Here is a 15,248-nt window from a genome sequence, read left to right as displayed (position 1 = left end):
TGCTCTTGTCCCAGGGGTTGCCCTTGTCCCATGTTAAATTGCCTTGTAAACTTTGGAAAGATGTAACATATCACATCAAAATTTTGGTAGGTTGTTAATAATCCCATTAGAAACAGATACTGGTGGCAAGACATTGGTTCCAAACTCAAATCCACATACAGTAGATTTGTCTTCTGCTGGAACTTTAAGGTACTGTTGTACTGGATTACGGGTCCATTATTCTATCACAACCAGGGTTTGACTAAACAAATTGGATGTTGTTGGAGCATACTTACTCCATATTCTCACAATCAAGTTTCATGGGAGAAACTTGATCTGTGTATTGGCCGGACACACCGACCTGAGGAAGACTCCTTTCTTTATAGTTATCTATGATGCTAGGAGTCTCTGCCTCCCAGTGACATCTGTCCTATGCTATAATCATTACAGGGCCACATGTCACTGACAGGGAGGGTCTTATAGCATCATAGATAACTATTATGCTAGGAGCCCTCTCCCAGCATGCTGTTCAGGCCGGTATAATGTGGCCAATACATGGACTGAGATTAATGGGAGAAGCTTGGTCTTGCGATTGAGGGGCTTGGCATAATTTCAGAACTATCAAGTCTTTACTAGTACTCATATGTAATAAAAAATATATTATATATTCACATACACACACAAACACACACTCATACATACATACATACTACAACACATGTATGTGTGTGTTCTTGACATGTAAGTTACATTCATAATAATAATATTTACAGCTATTTAAATAGTCTATATGTTATCCTCTTGTTCTGTATTAGTACAATATCAAAAATACTCTGAACACTTAGCCTAGAAGAGTCCCATTACAGACACTGAGAAAATGCATCAATGAGATGCCCTTAAAGTCATTAACATCTCTATCAGAATGTATCAATCAGTAGCCAGCTATTTCAAATTAAGGTCAAGTGTAGCAGCAATATGCCTAGTAATCAGCAAAAAAGTAATCAGGAAAGCAATTTAAACTTTGAAAAGTCCATCAACATAGACTCACAGGGTAAGTTTAGGTTACAGCTGAATAAATGCAAAAATAATAGTTATGACATACTTGATAAAATGCTGTAAATGAGGAAAAAATACCTGTGCTCTTTTAGCGGTTAAAGAGAGGTGAAAAGAAATGACTAAAAAAATTAATTGAAGTTGTGCAGTAATTTGTTATTCCAGTCTATTGAATGCAAACATCTTTTACGAAACCCCATCTTTAATTCTAAGAATAATCAAATACAACCATAAATAAATCACCTTTTCTATTTGGCTTTTGTCATTGAAGAACTGCCTATAAATTGGCCTCACAGGAAATATATAGAGACAGTTGGCACCAAGATCTTAGGTCATGCAATCCTACATCAGAAATTTCTAAAAACAGGTTGCCCGAATTATAAGGTTTCCCCCAAACTGATCAGGCAATAGCAAATTATGTCAATTTGAAGGAATTCTAACTGATATAACCTACTAAAAGATTCATGGCATGAGGCTGCAAAACTGGCACTAAATTTCCAGCAGTATTTAAAACTTAAATAAAATGTAATTCTTTTACCTTACAACTCTATAAGTAATGTGAAAAGGGGATCCTTTGAAGTAAAGTATGTACAGTGTAATGTTGATATAAGCAGGAAACCAACAAAGACTGGGCCCCATAGCAAACTTTTAACTTAGGTCCCCCAACTCAACACAACTTAATACCCCCCTTTCCTGGCCCCACACGGTATAATGCCCCATTTACACACACAGTCTCAAAGTAACCAATATCTCAAAGTGGGCTCCAGACAGTACAATGTCCCATAGTGGCCACACCACACAGTATATTGTCCCATGGCTGCCCCTCCACACAGTACAATGCGCCAAAGCAGCCCATCCACATGATATAATGCCCAATAGCAGCCATTCCACAAAGTATAATATCCCACAACGGACCCTTCACACAGTACGGTGTCCTATAGCGGCCCCTCCACAGAGTATAATGTCCAATAGTGGCCCATCCCCACAGTATAGTGTTCCATAGCAGCCCATCCCCACAGTATAATGTCCCATAGCGGCCCATCCCCACAGTATAATGTCGCTTAGTGGCCCCTCCACAAGTTTTAATGTTGCTTAGTGGTCACTGCACAATTCAAAATGTTCTATAACAGCCCCTTTGCATGGTAGAATGTTCCATAGTGGCTTCTCCGTACACATTATAGTGTCCCGTATTGGCCCATATGGTGTTCGTCAAAGATATTGCAAACATTTCAGGTCCAAGTAATTTATCAGTATATTTTATTCGTGGAAGAAAACTCAAGCACACAAAGATGGAGTAGATACAACATGTTGCCCTTGCTTTCCTATATACGTTTATAATGTGAACGACAAGTCTAACAAGTTTTATCTTCCTGTTTATACAAATGTAACCAAGTTCAATATGACTTTATGCATTAAGTAGTTGTTAAATCACATTAACCCCGCTGTAAAAGTATCACACTTTAAACATGGCACCTGCTCAGCTCCTGTAATACACAGTGGAGTCCTGATGCTTCTTTGATTAAAGTATGCAAATTCCCATGAAACACAATATCAAGACATGCTGAAACATACCTTGAAAGGTTGCAATTCTCATCCCTACTGGGTGACCATGAACAAACAGGATAGTTATATTATTTTCTTTTAACTTATCACAAAATAATGTTCTTAGAAAAACTGCTCAAGTGTAATGGACATACGGACATGTCCAGACAATAGAACCGGTAAGGAGAGTCACATTTCTACCACTGCTTAGCTTGTTGCAATGAATATCCAAGTCCTTTTCTAGCTCAGCTTTCCAGAGACTTATTAAATGTAATATGTGAGAAGTAATAGTATTACAGCAGCTTATAGCGGATATATTACATTTATCAACTTTAAAAGTCATCTGTTATATGTCCATGGTGACAGCTTATCAGGACTTTCTTTAATATTTTACAATCAAGCTGAGTTTTAAGTATCTTACAAAGTTCTGCATCATTAACAAAAACTGACAATTTACTTTCAGTCCCATCAACAATGTCATTAATTAAAAAGATGACATTCCAGGTTTTGTTTCATGCGTGAAATGTGTACTGACATCAGCCATGAGCCAATAATAAGCTTAACTTGTGCTTGTTATACCCATATTCCCTAGGTTGTTAACATGTGACATACAGGTGTATCCTCTGTTAGTTGCTCTGTAGTTAAGTATCTTTTATAAAAGCAACATGATCTCCGGAGACTAACACAAGTGATACGCTAACTATCATATTGTATCTGTGTATGGCAAACCACTTGTAGTTGGAGGAAAATATCAATTACAGGATTTCAAGGTTTTTGTTAGCGTGCCAGTATATTGTGTTGAATTGATTTTATGAGAGATTTAATTCATTAACTAAACTAGAGATCAGCTATGTCTGGTCACATCTGTGAGTAGTGTGCAGTCAAATAAAAAAATATATTCTCATTTTATTTCTGATAACAGGTGAATCTGTTCTCTGTATCTCTAGGATCTCTATTAGTGCAGAACTTGTAGCAAAACTGGAATTCAACACCCAACCCACAGACTGTTATGGTCAATAAATATACACATTGGTGTAGGTCAGCACTACACAGTGATCTACTTTAGGTGCTGAAATTTCCATATGTATTGTAAGCCGATGGCTGGTCAGGTAATGGAGGGGGTGTACATCTCACCCAGACTGCTAAGGTGGGTAAGATGAGAAAACTCCAGAAAGAACATTTCTCAGAAGATAACTATTGTCTGCTGAGGGTTATTTCAAAGTTCCAGTTACTGGGTTAGATTTTTAGGAATGGCAGGTAGGTTGGTAGTGGGACCTGTCATTCCACCCCCCTCCAGTCCACACTTTTGGGATGTTCCAGCAGCGACGCAGCTGCAGAGAGTCTCCTCATCAAGGAGGCTTAAGAAGTCATCTCCAGCAGCAGACATTGGCAGAGCTTGGCTGGAGTGCCAAACAGAGAGGTCGTTTTTTGGAGCTGTGTCCTGAATTATTGTACTGGCTTTTGATTTCTGCTATTATTAGGTGAGGTAACCTATTCTATGTTCAGTTAGAGCCTAGCCAGGCAGGGATTTATTTTTGTATTGGTTTTCCTTTTGTTGCTGCACTACCTTTTTTGAGTGAAAATAAAACTCTTCTTTTGTTTTGGACTAAAGAAACTGGACTTGTGTGTCTATGCCACCCCACCTAGCAACCCCAGACCTTGACAGTATTCAATGAATAGTCTGAGTGACAAACACAGATAAGACATAGGTTAACCCATTAATTGCCACATTAAGATGAATTTAAAAAATCCTGAAAATGTTGTTTTGTTATTGTACTTTTATAATTTTCATCACAACTAAATATAGTTATATATAGAGTGCAAGCAAGCTGCTATAACTGCACATGAACTCTTTAGTGGAATAACTCATTATACCATTTTTCTATTACAGATCAGAAATTATTTATTTTTTGGGGGTAAAAACATCAATTCACTGAGAAAATTCATTGTATTGAATTTATACTCTAGGGTCTTCTTAAGTGTCAAGTGGAACTATACTACATTTGCATACTTACATTTCATTGATTGATCTCGGAGACCCGCTTGAGTTAATGTGCTGATAGGGATGATGGGATAACTAGACTTTCATAGTCCTCTACACATTTTATATACATAAGATCTGAAACTTAGTGGCCCACACAGATGCAGGATAGCTGTTATCATGGTAAAGTGTTCTGGACCATTAGAAACTCCATGCTGTGTGAACCAAGCAGCTATAGTAAAGACAATAAAAAAGGAAATCACAGGTTACATTAATAAGGATCTGCTTGTGAGTTTGTCTGAAAAGGAAACTGAAGTTACTGTTTGGCGTAATAGTTACCGTACACGCAGTTGCAACATTACAACACAAGACGCCTCTTTTACTTGGCAGGAGCTCATTTTGCAATTTTCCTTTTCCTTACAGTTATAATTTCAAGCTTTTGCACTTCCTATTACAAGCAAGTAGATGCTATTGAATGAACATAGCCAAATTCACTGGGCCATAGGTACAAATAAATCCAGGACAAGCCATGTTCAAAAGAACCAAGCGCAAGCCCTACCTAGTGCGGAAAATAAATAGAGATGGAGGGACACTAGGCATATATAATATAGGGAGCGGTCTTATAATATCAATTGTCCAGTACATTTTGTGCATTATAAACTAGTGGCATAGATATGGGGAAAGGGACTAGAAAAGCATGTGTCTAAGTGCTCGGTTACAGATGAGGCACCAACAATCATCACCGTTATTTACATAAAGAGCTATGGGAGAAAATTGAACCTTTGCCACACATAAAAGAGGGCCTAGTGATGATTCAAGGCTCATCTATCATCTCTTTTATTCTATTGTTATCATATATACTTATATATTCTTCTTATTATTATAATTATTATTATTAATAAGTAAATAATATTTTATGAATTTATTTAATTATTTTTGTCATACCAACAGAATGTAATACAAGTATAATTAATGCAATCTGTTGAGTTTTGGATGTAACCAATGCATTATGTCCTGGTTTGAATGGATTGGATTCTTGTTCACAAATGTATTAAAATTGAATATATTGTCTTTTGCCATATATGTCATCTCTGTATCATTTTAATTTAATTAAAGTAGTCATGTAGATGTCAGGGACAGTTTTTCTTGTTAAATACTTAACATATTTCCCTTACCAAAGATGTATGTTTTTACCTAATTAGTTTTTATGTATCAGTATGAGCTCTTTGGCTGCAGGCTTGCTTCTGGAGAAATGTACCCAACAGAAGGCTAAAAATATGTAAATGCATTATTTATCAGCAACCCATCAAAACATGATTTTTGTAAATTAACTCTTGTGTTAAAAAAAAGCAACATATGATACATTGTGTCAACCATTTAATTTTGCTCATTACAAATATGAAATGACTTGTGTAGGAAAAAATCCTCAGAATCTCAGGAAACTATTGTTAAGGAAAAAATGAGAACAAATTCACATACTTTAGCAATAAAGAAGTAGAAGAAACTGCTAGTGTGAACATATATATATATACACACACACACACACACACAGTGTGTATATATATATATATATATATATATATATTGCGAAGGTGACAGGCAGAGTGCTGAAGTCACGGGATATCTCCCCCAGATTCCTGGCCTATGTGTGGTCCAGGGCAGATCTTGAATAAGCTGAAGGTCAGGTGTGGGTTATAGGCTCATTACTGGGCTATGAAAGGCTGCAGAGCCTGCACTTCAGGGCAGTTCGTGGGAGGAGAAGAAGCGCCTGGGTCTGTCCTGAAACAGTGGTCTGTCCTGCCGATAGCGGAAAAAAAAAAGAAGCGAGCTGCCCTTTCTTCAGGCGAATTCCGCGGCTCACTGAACCGCGGCTTCCGCCTGGCAGCTGCAACCTCCGGTGACGGCCCATTCATTTGAGCCGACTCCGGGGTGGGGGAAGCCGCGACCGCGACATTGTGGCAGGCGGGTTTTGACCATATTTTGACTTGGCTCCCAGAGTCAAAATATGGTCAAAATCCGCCCCTTAATGTTTTTCTTGATTCTAAATGCATAGTCATACAGTCATGGGAATGCAGCCTAATACAGATAGATAAAGCTTCTAATGTTGTAAGAAAATAAAATAAAAGTAAACCAGGATAGGTTTGCTGGAAAGACAATAGAATAAGATTGTGGTAAAGTAAGATCTGACATTCCAATACACAGGTTAGTATGTATTTATTCTTCCCCTAAATAGAAGCCTTTTACAGAACCCATCTGTAGAAACACAATAAAAGCAAATGGTCATTTTACTAGACTGTAAAAATAGTCATTAGTGGTGAAAGAATTTCAAGTTTCTCCTCTCCATTGATTTTGTAGGAGCTTTTGCAAATCATAAACTTGACAAAACAATCCTTACATCTCTTACAGGATCACTTTACAGTATATATGTCCAGAACTAATAAAGATTTTGGACACTGAATGACAAAGTGTTTGTTCTTCGATATTTTGATATACATCTTTATTCTTGTACAGTAGGTTTTGTTAAGGTGCTCTTACAGTATCCGAGTGGCAGGCAAGAGAAGGACCAATAAATGCATTGATTGACGCTCATTTGTGTCGTCCTATTTAGGGTGGGTTCACATTACTGTTGGATGTCTATTCTGATAGTGTCAATTACAATAAAAAAAAAAAGAAAGTGGACACCTATCATAACAGACATTAACGTACACTAACTGATGTTAATGTGTCCATTTTTTTTAATCTGATCCATTTAATGGCTATATTAGCATTAGTTAGTGATGAAAAATAACAGACTTGTGATGGATTTGGTGTAAACAGACACTAACGGTCAACAGATAAAATCTCATTGAAATCAATGGAATTTTTAACAGATTTGTGACGGTTCTTCTAGTGCCCATTGCTAAAATCTTGTAAGGGAAAATAGCTGGTAAATTTCTCCTTTCTCATTTTGTTGCATTGATTATCAGCAACAGGATAATCTTCTTGATAATTTACCTAATTAAGTATAGCTTCACTATTTTTTAAAGGCGAAAATGACCTTTTTTGGCAAATATAAGTACTGTACAGTACTGTACAAAAGGTTTACATGCATAGGAAAAAATGCTGCAAAATAAAAATACTTTCAAAAATAGATCATCTGTCAGGTGCTGTCACCCTGAGCAACCCTGAGTAGCTCCTCATACGTGTCCTCCTAGAAAGTACTTGGCCCTGGAGAGGCAAGATGAAGCTGGAATGGTGATGAATGCTAGGATTTAGTTGGAAATTGCAGGCATATTGCATAGAGGAATAGAGGCATGATGAATGGAGGGCCTCATAGACCCAATTTGAGAGGAGGCACCTAAAAAGCACGAGAAAGGAGTAGACGCAGTATATGATGCATTGTTGAGGTGCAGCATAATGAAAGCCATGGTAGGTTTTTCTGGGAGAAAGGGCAAATCTGACCTTTTCTATATGGCCTTGTGGCTTCTATGTATTTTTCTGCTTTAACTATTTACAGTACTGTAAGCAAGAAAGAAGGCGAGGAGTAACACTAAACTGAGCACAGGGTTTGTATCCACATTTAACTAGTCTACAATTTGGTTAAAGAGGACCTTTAACGTCCTCGGGGCACATGCGGTTTTATACACCACTAAAAAGCCGACAGTGCGCTGAATTCAGCGCACTATTGGCTTTCCCATTCTGTGCCCCCGCTGAAGAGATATTGTTGCCATTACCATAGCTCTTCAGTGTCAGAAGGGTGTTTCTGACAGTCTGTCAGGAACTCCCCTCTTCATGGTAGTGTCTATTGCACTGTACTGTGAGAAGGGCCATTCTTTATCGCCCAGCCATGAAATTGAGTGGTGAGGAATACCTCCCCTACTGATAGTACTTGTTAGGGGAGGAAAGCGTTCCTCACCGCTCAGCGTCATCACTTTGTGGTAAGGAATGCCCCCTTTCACAGTACAGCGCAATAGATGCTACAGTGTGGAGGGGCATTCCTGACTGATTGTCAGAAACGTCCTTCTGACACTGAAGAGATACGGTAACGGCACTGATAGCTGTTCAGCAGGGACACAGAACGGGAAAGCCAATAATGCGCTGAATTCAGTGCACTGTCGGGTTTCTAGAGGTGTTTCTGAGGACCTTAAAGGTCCTCTTTAAGTACTACAATTTCTCATGAAACCAATGCAACACAATATTATGACATGCTAAAAAAGACATGAAAGGTTACAGTGAAATCACTTTCCTGATGCATGGCTGCCCATAGACACATATAGTATATGTAGCTATATCCTTTGTGATACATTATTATGAAATCATGGTGTTTTAAGAAAATCTTGATACACATTTGATCACAATCAAGAGGACAGGTAAGATAGGACAAGACTATAGTACTGCAAAGTTGTTTTATGTTTAAATTGATTTTAAAAAAAGTCCCTTGAAATGATACACTTCAATGTGAATTTATATGTTAGACAGAAAGGAATGGCACCAGATGGACACCAATTATCTCTTCCTACAGTCTCTCGCTGATTACTTTAACAAGAAATTCACTCTCCTGCGCCAACCACTGACTAACATGTCTTTCTCTTTATGAAGCTCTCCAGCAACTGCAGTATGTATCATAAGGTTTTGTACCCAAGCTGCTGAGAACATTATTAATACATACTTTAGATGAGCGTGTTTCTTATTAATCAACTCCTTAGAGTCTCGTTGCCTGGAAGAATACTCTTGGCATAGTCCTTGGTGACTTCTAATATTCTTATCTGTTACATTAGATGGGAACTTTTTCCCATATAAAACACAGTTTTATAATAAATATGTTTCTGGATGAAATTTGTAATACTTGTCGCACACACTGCACACTATGTGTGCTATATGTAACTAAACATATTATATCAAAGTCTCAGACTATTTATGGTAATTAAATACTATAATAATAATGAATTAGGCATTCAGCCTGTGCCTACTGAATTAAGCCTGGATTGGTGACCTTCACTATAAAAAAACAAACAAAAAAAACCAAAAAAACAGGCTGCTTGGTTGGGACATTAAGTGGGTCACTCACAAAATTTGGATTCAATTGAATTCCCCCACCCCAAGTAATAAGATGGATTTTTAGGACCTACTTTCTAGTAGAGATGAGCGAACACTGTTCGGATCAGCCGTTCCGAACAGCACGCCCCCATAGAAATGAATAGAAGCACCTGGCACGTACACTTTGCCGGCGGCTGGTCGCCGTGCCAGATGCTTCCATTCATTTCTATGGGAGCGTGCTGTTCAGAACGGCTGATCCGAACAGTGTTCGCTCATATCTACTTCCTATGTATGAGAGTCAATAACTATCCTATTTGTTTCTGTTACCACATAGTGAGGAGGGTCAAATGAAGCCAAATTGTAATATTTTATGCTGCATTGGATTCAAGATAAATGGAGATCTTTAACCAAATTCAAGATTAGATCAAGTGCGGACATATCCATATGTATGGTGATGCATTGCTATTTTTGTGTACAATAGTGTGGGTCTGTTAGGCTCAGTTTACATCATGTTAACACCTGTTATATAGGCATACCGTGGGATATGTCACTTATATGGTCCAACTGTATAAAAACTTAACTTCATACCTTTCTATGGAAATACATAGTCCATTTTTTTCCGTATTTTGGACATATACCACCCTAACAAAGTTGAAACAAACATTCCTATGGATTATTCTGGACATTTATCTTTTGGCACAGTTTTTGGATGACAAATCTAAATGCATCCAGATGAGAAATATAGATGGATTTAGCAGTAAGAGAAAGCATAAATATTTAGATTTCTCAATGCCTTCTTCAGTTTTTTTTTCTCCCAAAACACCCATGATGTTGTGCCATGAAGTTATATAATAATAGTTCTACTTGATTTCAAGTAAAGAGTTTTGCATTTTCAAGAAAATGTTTGAATTTGAAATTCTTAAGATTTTACATAAAGAAGTTTTTTTTAAGCAGGTCACATCAATTCTCAATCAATTAAATTATACTTCTACATATTATGTATATTCATTATTATCACTATACAATTGTGAATTGCACTTTCATTCCATATGATTTATGGAGCACTAGAAATAGCTGCTTTGTACTTAAAGTAATATGACAATAAGAATACTGTAGTATATGCGCATAAAAAGAGGCCGAATGACAGCTCTGAATATAACTATAGCACTGTGATATTTTATAAATGAGGCATTTTTAAGAACAAAGAAGCCAACATCTAGCAAGGAATTCATTCCTACTTCAATGAGATGACTGTCTAAATATGCCCTAGATGGAACCAAAGTACTGTGGATAAAATACCAAAAATATGTCATTAATAACGATGGCTTAATAAAGAAAAATACATTTTCCCATGAAAGATGTCAAACTGTCACATGCATCTGGTAACTGCAAATATAATAATGATAAAATAATACTGGTCTTGCAGAAGTTATGCGGCTTTCTAAAGTGCAGGTAAGGTAAAATCAGTAAATGATATTAGAAAACTTCAGAAAGTCATTCAACGTTCTAAAAAAGGCCATCACAATATTGAACTACATCTAGACGGTGCTCATTTTGTAACTTATAAAAAAATGCCTATTTTCTCTCCTATAGTAAAATAATCTGAGAAAAAAAGATTTTGTTGGATATACTGTATTTTATAGTTTTGTGGATATCCCAGGATTAAAGATAGGAAAACCTCACCAGATTTGTTTCTCAAATATTCATAAGGGTTGCTCTTCAATTCCGATTCTTTAGAACCCGAAATATAATAAGTGGAAGCTTGGAGGGGCGGAGATGAAAATAATAAAAATGTAAATTCAACTTCCTTCACAACTTTTCTTGGATTATCTTATGGCATCCAGTAGCAGAATGTTAATTTTGGTGGTGCAATTGTGAGCATTTTCTCAATAACTTTTTAGGGGAAAAAAATAAGAAGGAAAATTCAGTAAATAACTCAAGAATGTTGTGTAAAAAAAAAAAAATATTTATCTTTGCAATATTTTTCACCTACAAGGGGCCTTAGGCCTGGTTCATATTTGCGTTTGGTTTTCCGTTTGGGGGGTCCACTTGGGAACCCCCTGAACAGAACTCTGACCACATTAAAAATCAGTGAGCAATGAAAGCACATGGACCCCATAGACTAAAACGGGGTCCGTTTGTTTTTTCCCGCATTGTATCTGCACAAATCATGTGGAGAGGAAAGTAGTTCTTGAAGTACTTTTCTCTCCACATGACTCATGCAGACACCACGCAGAAAACACATCAACCCCATTATAGTCTATGGGGTCCATGTGCTTTCATTACTCACTGCTTTTTAATACGTTCAGTACTTTGATTTGTATGGTTTCTACCTCCTCGACCACTACCAATCAGCACAATGGTACTGAGATGTCTCACTTACTCAAAGTGGTTGTGTAGGATTGGAAAACATGGCTGATTTCTTTGTTTTAGGAACTGGTATCATGTTTGTTGATCACATGGCTAAGCTCCAGTTCAGTCCCATCCATTTTAATGGGAATGAGCTGTAGCATTGTGACTAATGGATGTGAGGTCACTTCCTGAGTAGAAGAAAGCAGTCATATTTTCCAATTGTACACTACCCTTTTAGTAGTAAGAGTAAAAAGTAAAGAGCAGCAGTACTAGGCTCAACTGCTTGAATGGACCCGCTATTGTCTTTGACTAGGCAATGAAGAGGACACTTCACTTGCCAGACAACCATTTCTCTGAAGGTCAGACCTCAACAGATAACAATTGGAATTAGTTTTATAAAGTTATAGTTTCATAAAATCATTACCTCCATTAGCCTGATGTAAACCTGTATAGTAGTTATGAAAGAAATCCATACAAAAATATTTTTATTAGTAATATGATCTTCTTCCATATGTTACCAGATGGCACCATATTGCTGTGTGGCACCATCTGGTAAATATAGACAGACAATATGTTTCATTGTAAATTGTATTAATTATGATAGTCAGCTAATAAAATATTTGCCTGAGTTGTTAATATAATTCACATTATTTAACCGTTTAGTTAATTCTCAGTGAAAATTTATTGGCAACAATTCACATTTATAACTAATGTACGTAGTGGTGTACTTGCTTTTGAAGTGGTGTACCTGCTGTTAAGGTGGTGTCCCTGCTCTTGAGGTGTTGTATTTTCTGTTGAGGTGGTCTACCTGCTGTTGAAGTCATAAACAGGCAATAAAAGAAAAAAAAAGGCCATGGGGAGGTGATTAAACATAATAAATAGTGTTACTCACTTCTTCTAGGCTTTGTTGCTGATCTTCTGGAGTCTTCTGCTCACAGAGACATCTGTAAATGATGCCAGAGACCACTGAAGCCTGTGTTTGGGTCTCAAGTGTCACATCACGTCACAAATTATGCTGGTGTAAGGTAATGTTATGCCATCATTTTGCATCTTGATGTCATCGTTGCTGCTGAGGCCTAATCACTAGCATCAATATACTCTGATGTCATTCATGTCATCTCTGTGACTGAAGGAGGAAGGAAGATGGGTTCTGGCGCTTAGGAGAGGTGAGTAACAGTGTTTATAATGTTTAATCACCCCCTGGAACTCTGCCCATTATGCTCTTCAGTTTAAAGGGACTCTCTCATTGGTAAAACTCATTTTTAAGTAAACACATTTCTGAATAGCATTTAAAAAGGCTATTCTACTGCTGTCTTTATATTTTTAAGACACCCCGACATTTAATTATAAATCCCTATAAACATTTTTTCTACTCAACCCCACGGAGCACCCCGAGTGTTCCTCAGGGCCTCGGAGCATCCCCCCACCCCCAGTATGCTCATTTCTCCAGCAAACTGCACCAAAATGGCCGCTGGACATGCGCAGTACTTATCTGAACAGAGTGGAACTGTGCATGCCCGAGATATCAACTGCAGGAGCGCAATCTAGGTGGATGAACATCCAGGGAGAAGGAAGGCAGATGGAGCACAAGCAGTGGAGGGACGAAAACAGAGGTATGATGTGATGTGGGGGGTTGCTTAGAGGCTCTGGGGAATGCCCAGGGTGCTCCGTGAGGTTGATTAGTACAAACATTTATAGGGATTTATAATGAAATGGTGGGTGTCTTAAAAATATAAAGGCAGCAGTAGAATAGCCTTTTTAAAGGCTATTCATAAATGTGTTTACTTAAAAATTAATTTTACCAATGAGAGACTCCCTTTAATTAGAATCTGGAGTATAATAATGGTTCAAGGACTATAAACTCCAAAAGTTTGTAAAGAAAACCCTATGGGCCATTATAGGACATTATAGTATGTGGAGAGGCCACTATGGGACATTATATTGTATGGAAGCCACTGTGGGACATTGATCTGCGGGCACTATGGGACTTATTCTGAAAGGTTTTCCAGGAATTGGTTCAAAATATTTAACCTTTTGGTTTAATATATATTTTCTTCTTTTACTTTTATGCTCACATATTATGGAAATCTATGTAATACAAGTGGATTTGGATCCAGAGGTATAGCTATAGGTGGTGCATATCAACTACGATCAACAATCACTACTAGACCATGAAGCTTAAAAGGGTCCAAATTCCTCTTTACAACAATCCTCCCCGTTACCAAATATGTCCCCATTACATAGTTTGTATTGCGGCCCAACTTCAAGTTATGCCACTGTCTGGATCACATATGGCTTAACATTCACAGTGCACTTCTGACCTGTAAATAGATTACGTCAGTTGCATATTATCTACACACTCATTGCATTTAAGGGCTAGTTCACACGTGAGTATAAGGGGAGGTTTTTGACAGCGGAATTCGCGTCCAAAACCTCCCCTTATAATGGTGGTCTATGGAGACCGCCGGGCTTCTGTTCTCCGCTAGCGGCGAGCTGCTGCTAGCGGAGAAAAGAAAGGACATGTCCTTTCTTCAGGCGGAAGCCGCGCTGTCTCAGTCGCGCGGCTTCCGCCCCCCGCAGCTCCCTCCTATGTCGGCTCATTCATTTGAGCCGACAGCAGAGGGTTAAGCCGCGACAGCGATGGTCGCGGCGGGCGGGTTTTGACAAGAGAGAGACGCGGCTCGTCGCGTCTCTCTCTGTGTCAAAACCCGCGCGGGCAGTTCACGTGTGAACTAGCCCTAACTCAGCCACTATGGATCTACAGTATATAAGCTTTTCGATCATGTGAAGTCTATTAGGGTGGATTCAAACATGGAAGATTTTGTTGCAAATATTTCTTCAACTATTCTATTCATCTGAATAGAACTTATAGAAACCTGTGGGTTGGTAGTCAAAATAACCCCCTTTATATGAATAGGACTAAATTTCAGTTGCAGAATTATTAAGGCCACACACTGTGGAAAAACAACATTCTTGCCTTCTGTAAAAACACAGCGGCAAGTCGTGGCAAGTTAGTTTGCGATTGTTTTTCCTATAGATTTAAAGGGATTATCATTAGAATCCCATTTTTAGTTAAACCCATGTCGGAATAGCCTTAAGAAAGGGTATTATTCCCCTACCTTTAGAAGTTTTCTCCGCGCCACCGTTTGGTAGATATTCCCAGTTTCTTCATTATGGTGTGAGAAAACTCTCCAGCGCCGCTTTCTTCTTGATCTCCTGTTCCGCCGCTTCTCTCCTGTTCCACCACAGGAAAATGGCCGACTGCACCCACTGCACGAGTCTGTTGGCCATTTTCCTGTGGCCTCTTCCGTTTGGCCACTGGAAA

This window comes from Leptodactylus fuscus, chromosome 10 (assembly GCF_031893055.1).
Source record: "Leptodactylus fuscus isolate aLepFus1 chromosome 10, aLepFus1.hap2, whole genome shotgun sequence".
In the NCBI taxonomy this organism is placed as follows: domain Eukaryota; kingdom Metazoa; phylum Chordata; class Amphibia; order Anura; family Leptodactylidae; genus Leptodactylus; species Leptodactylus fuscus.
This window is presented reverse-complemented; position numbering follows the sequence as displayed.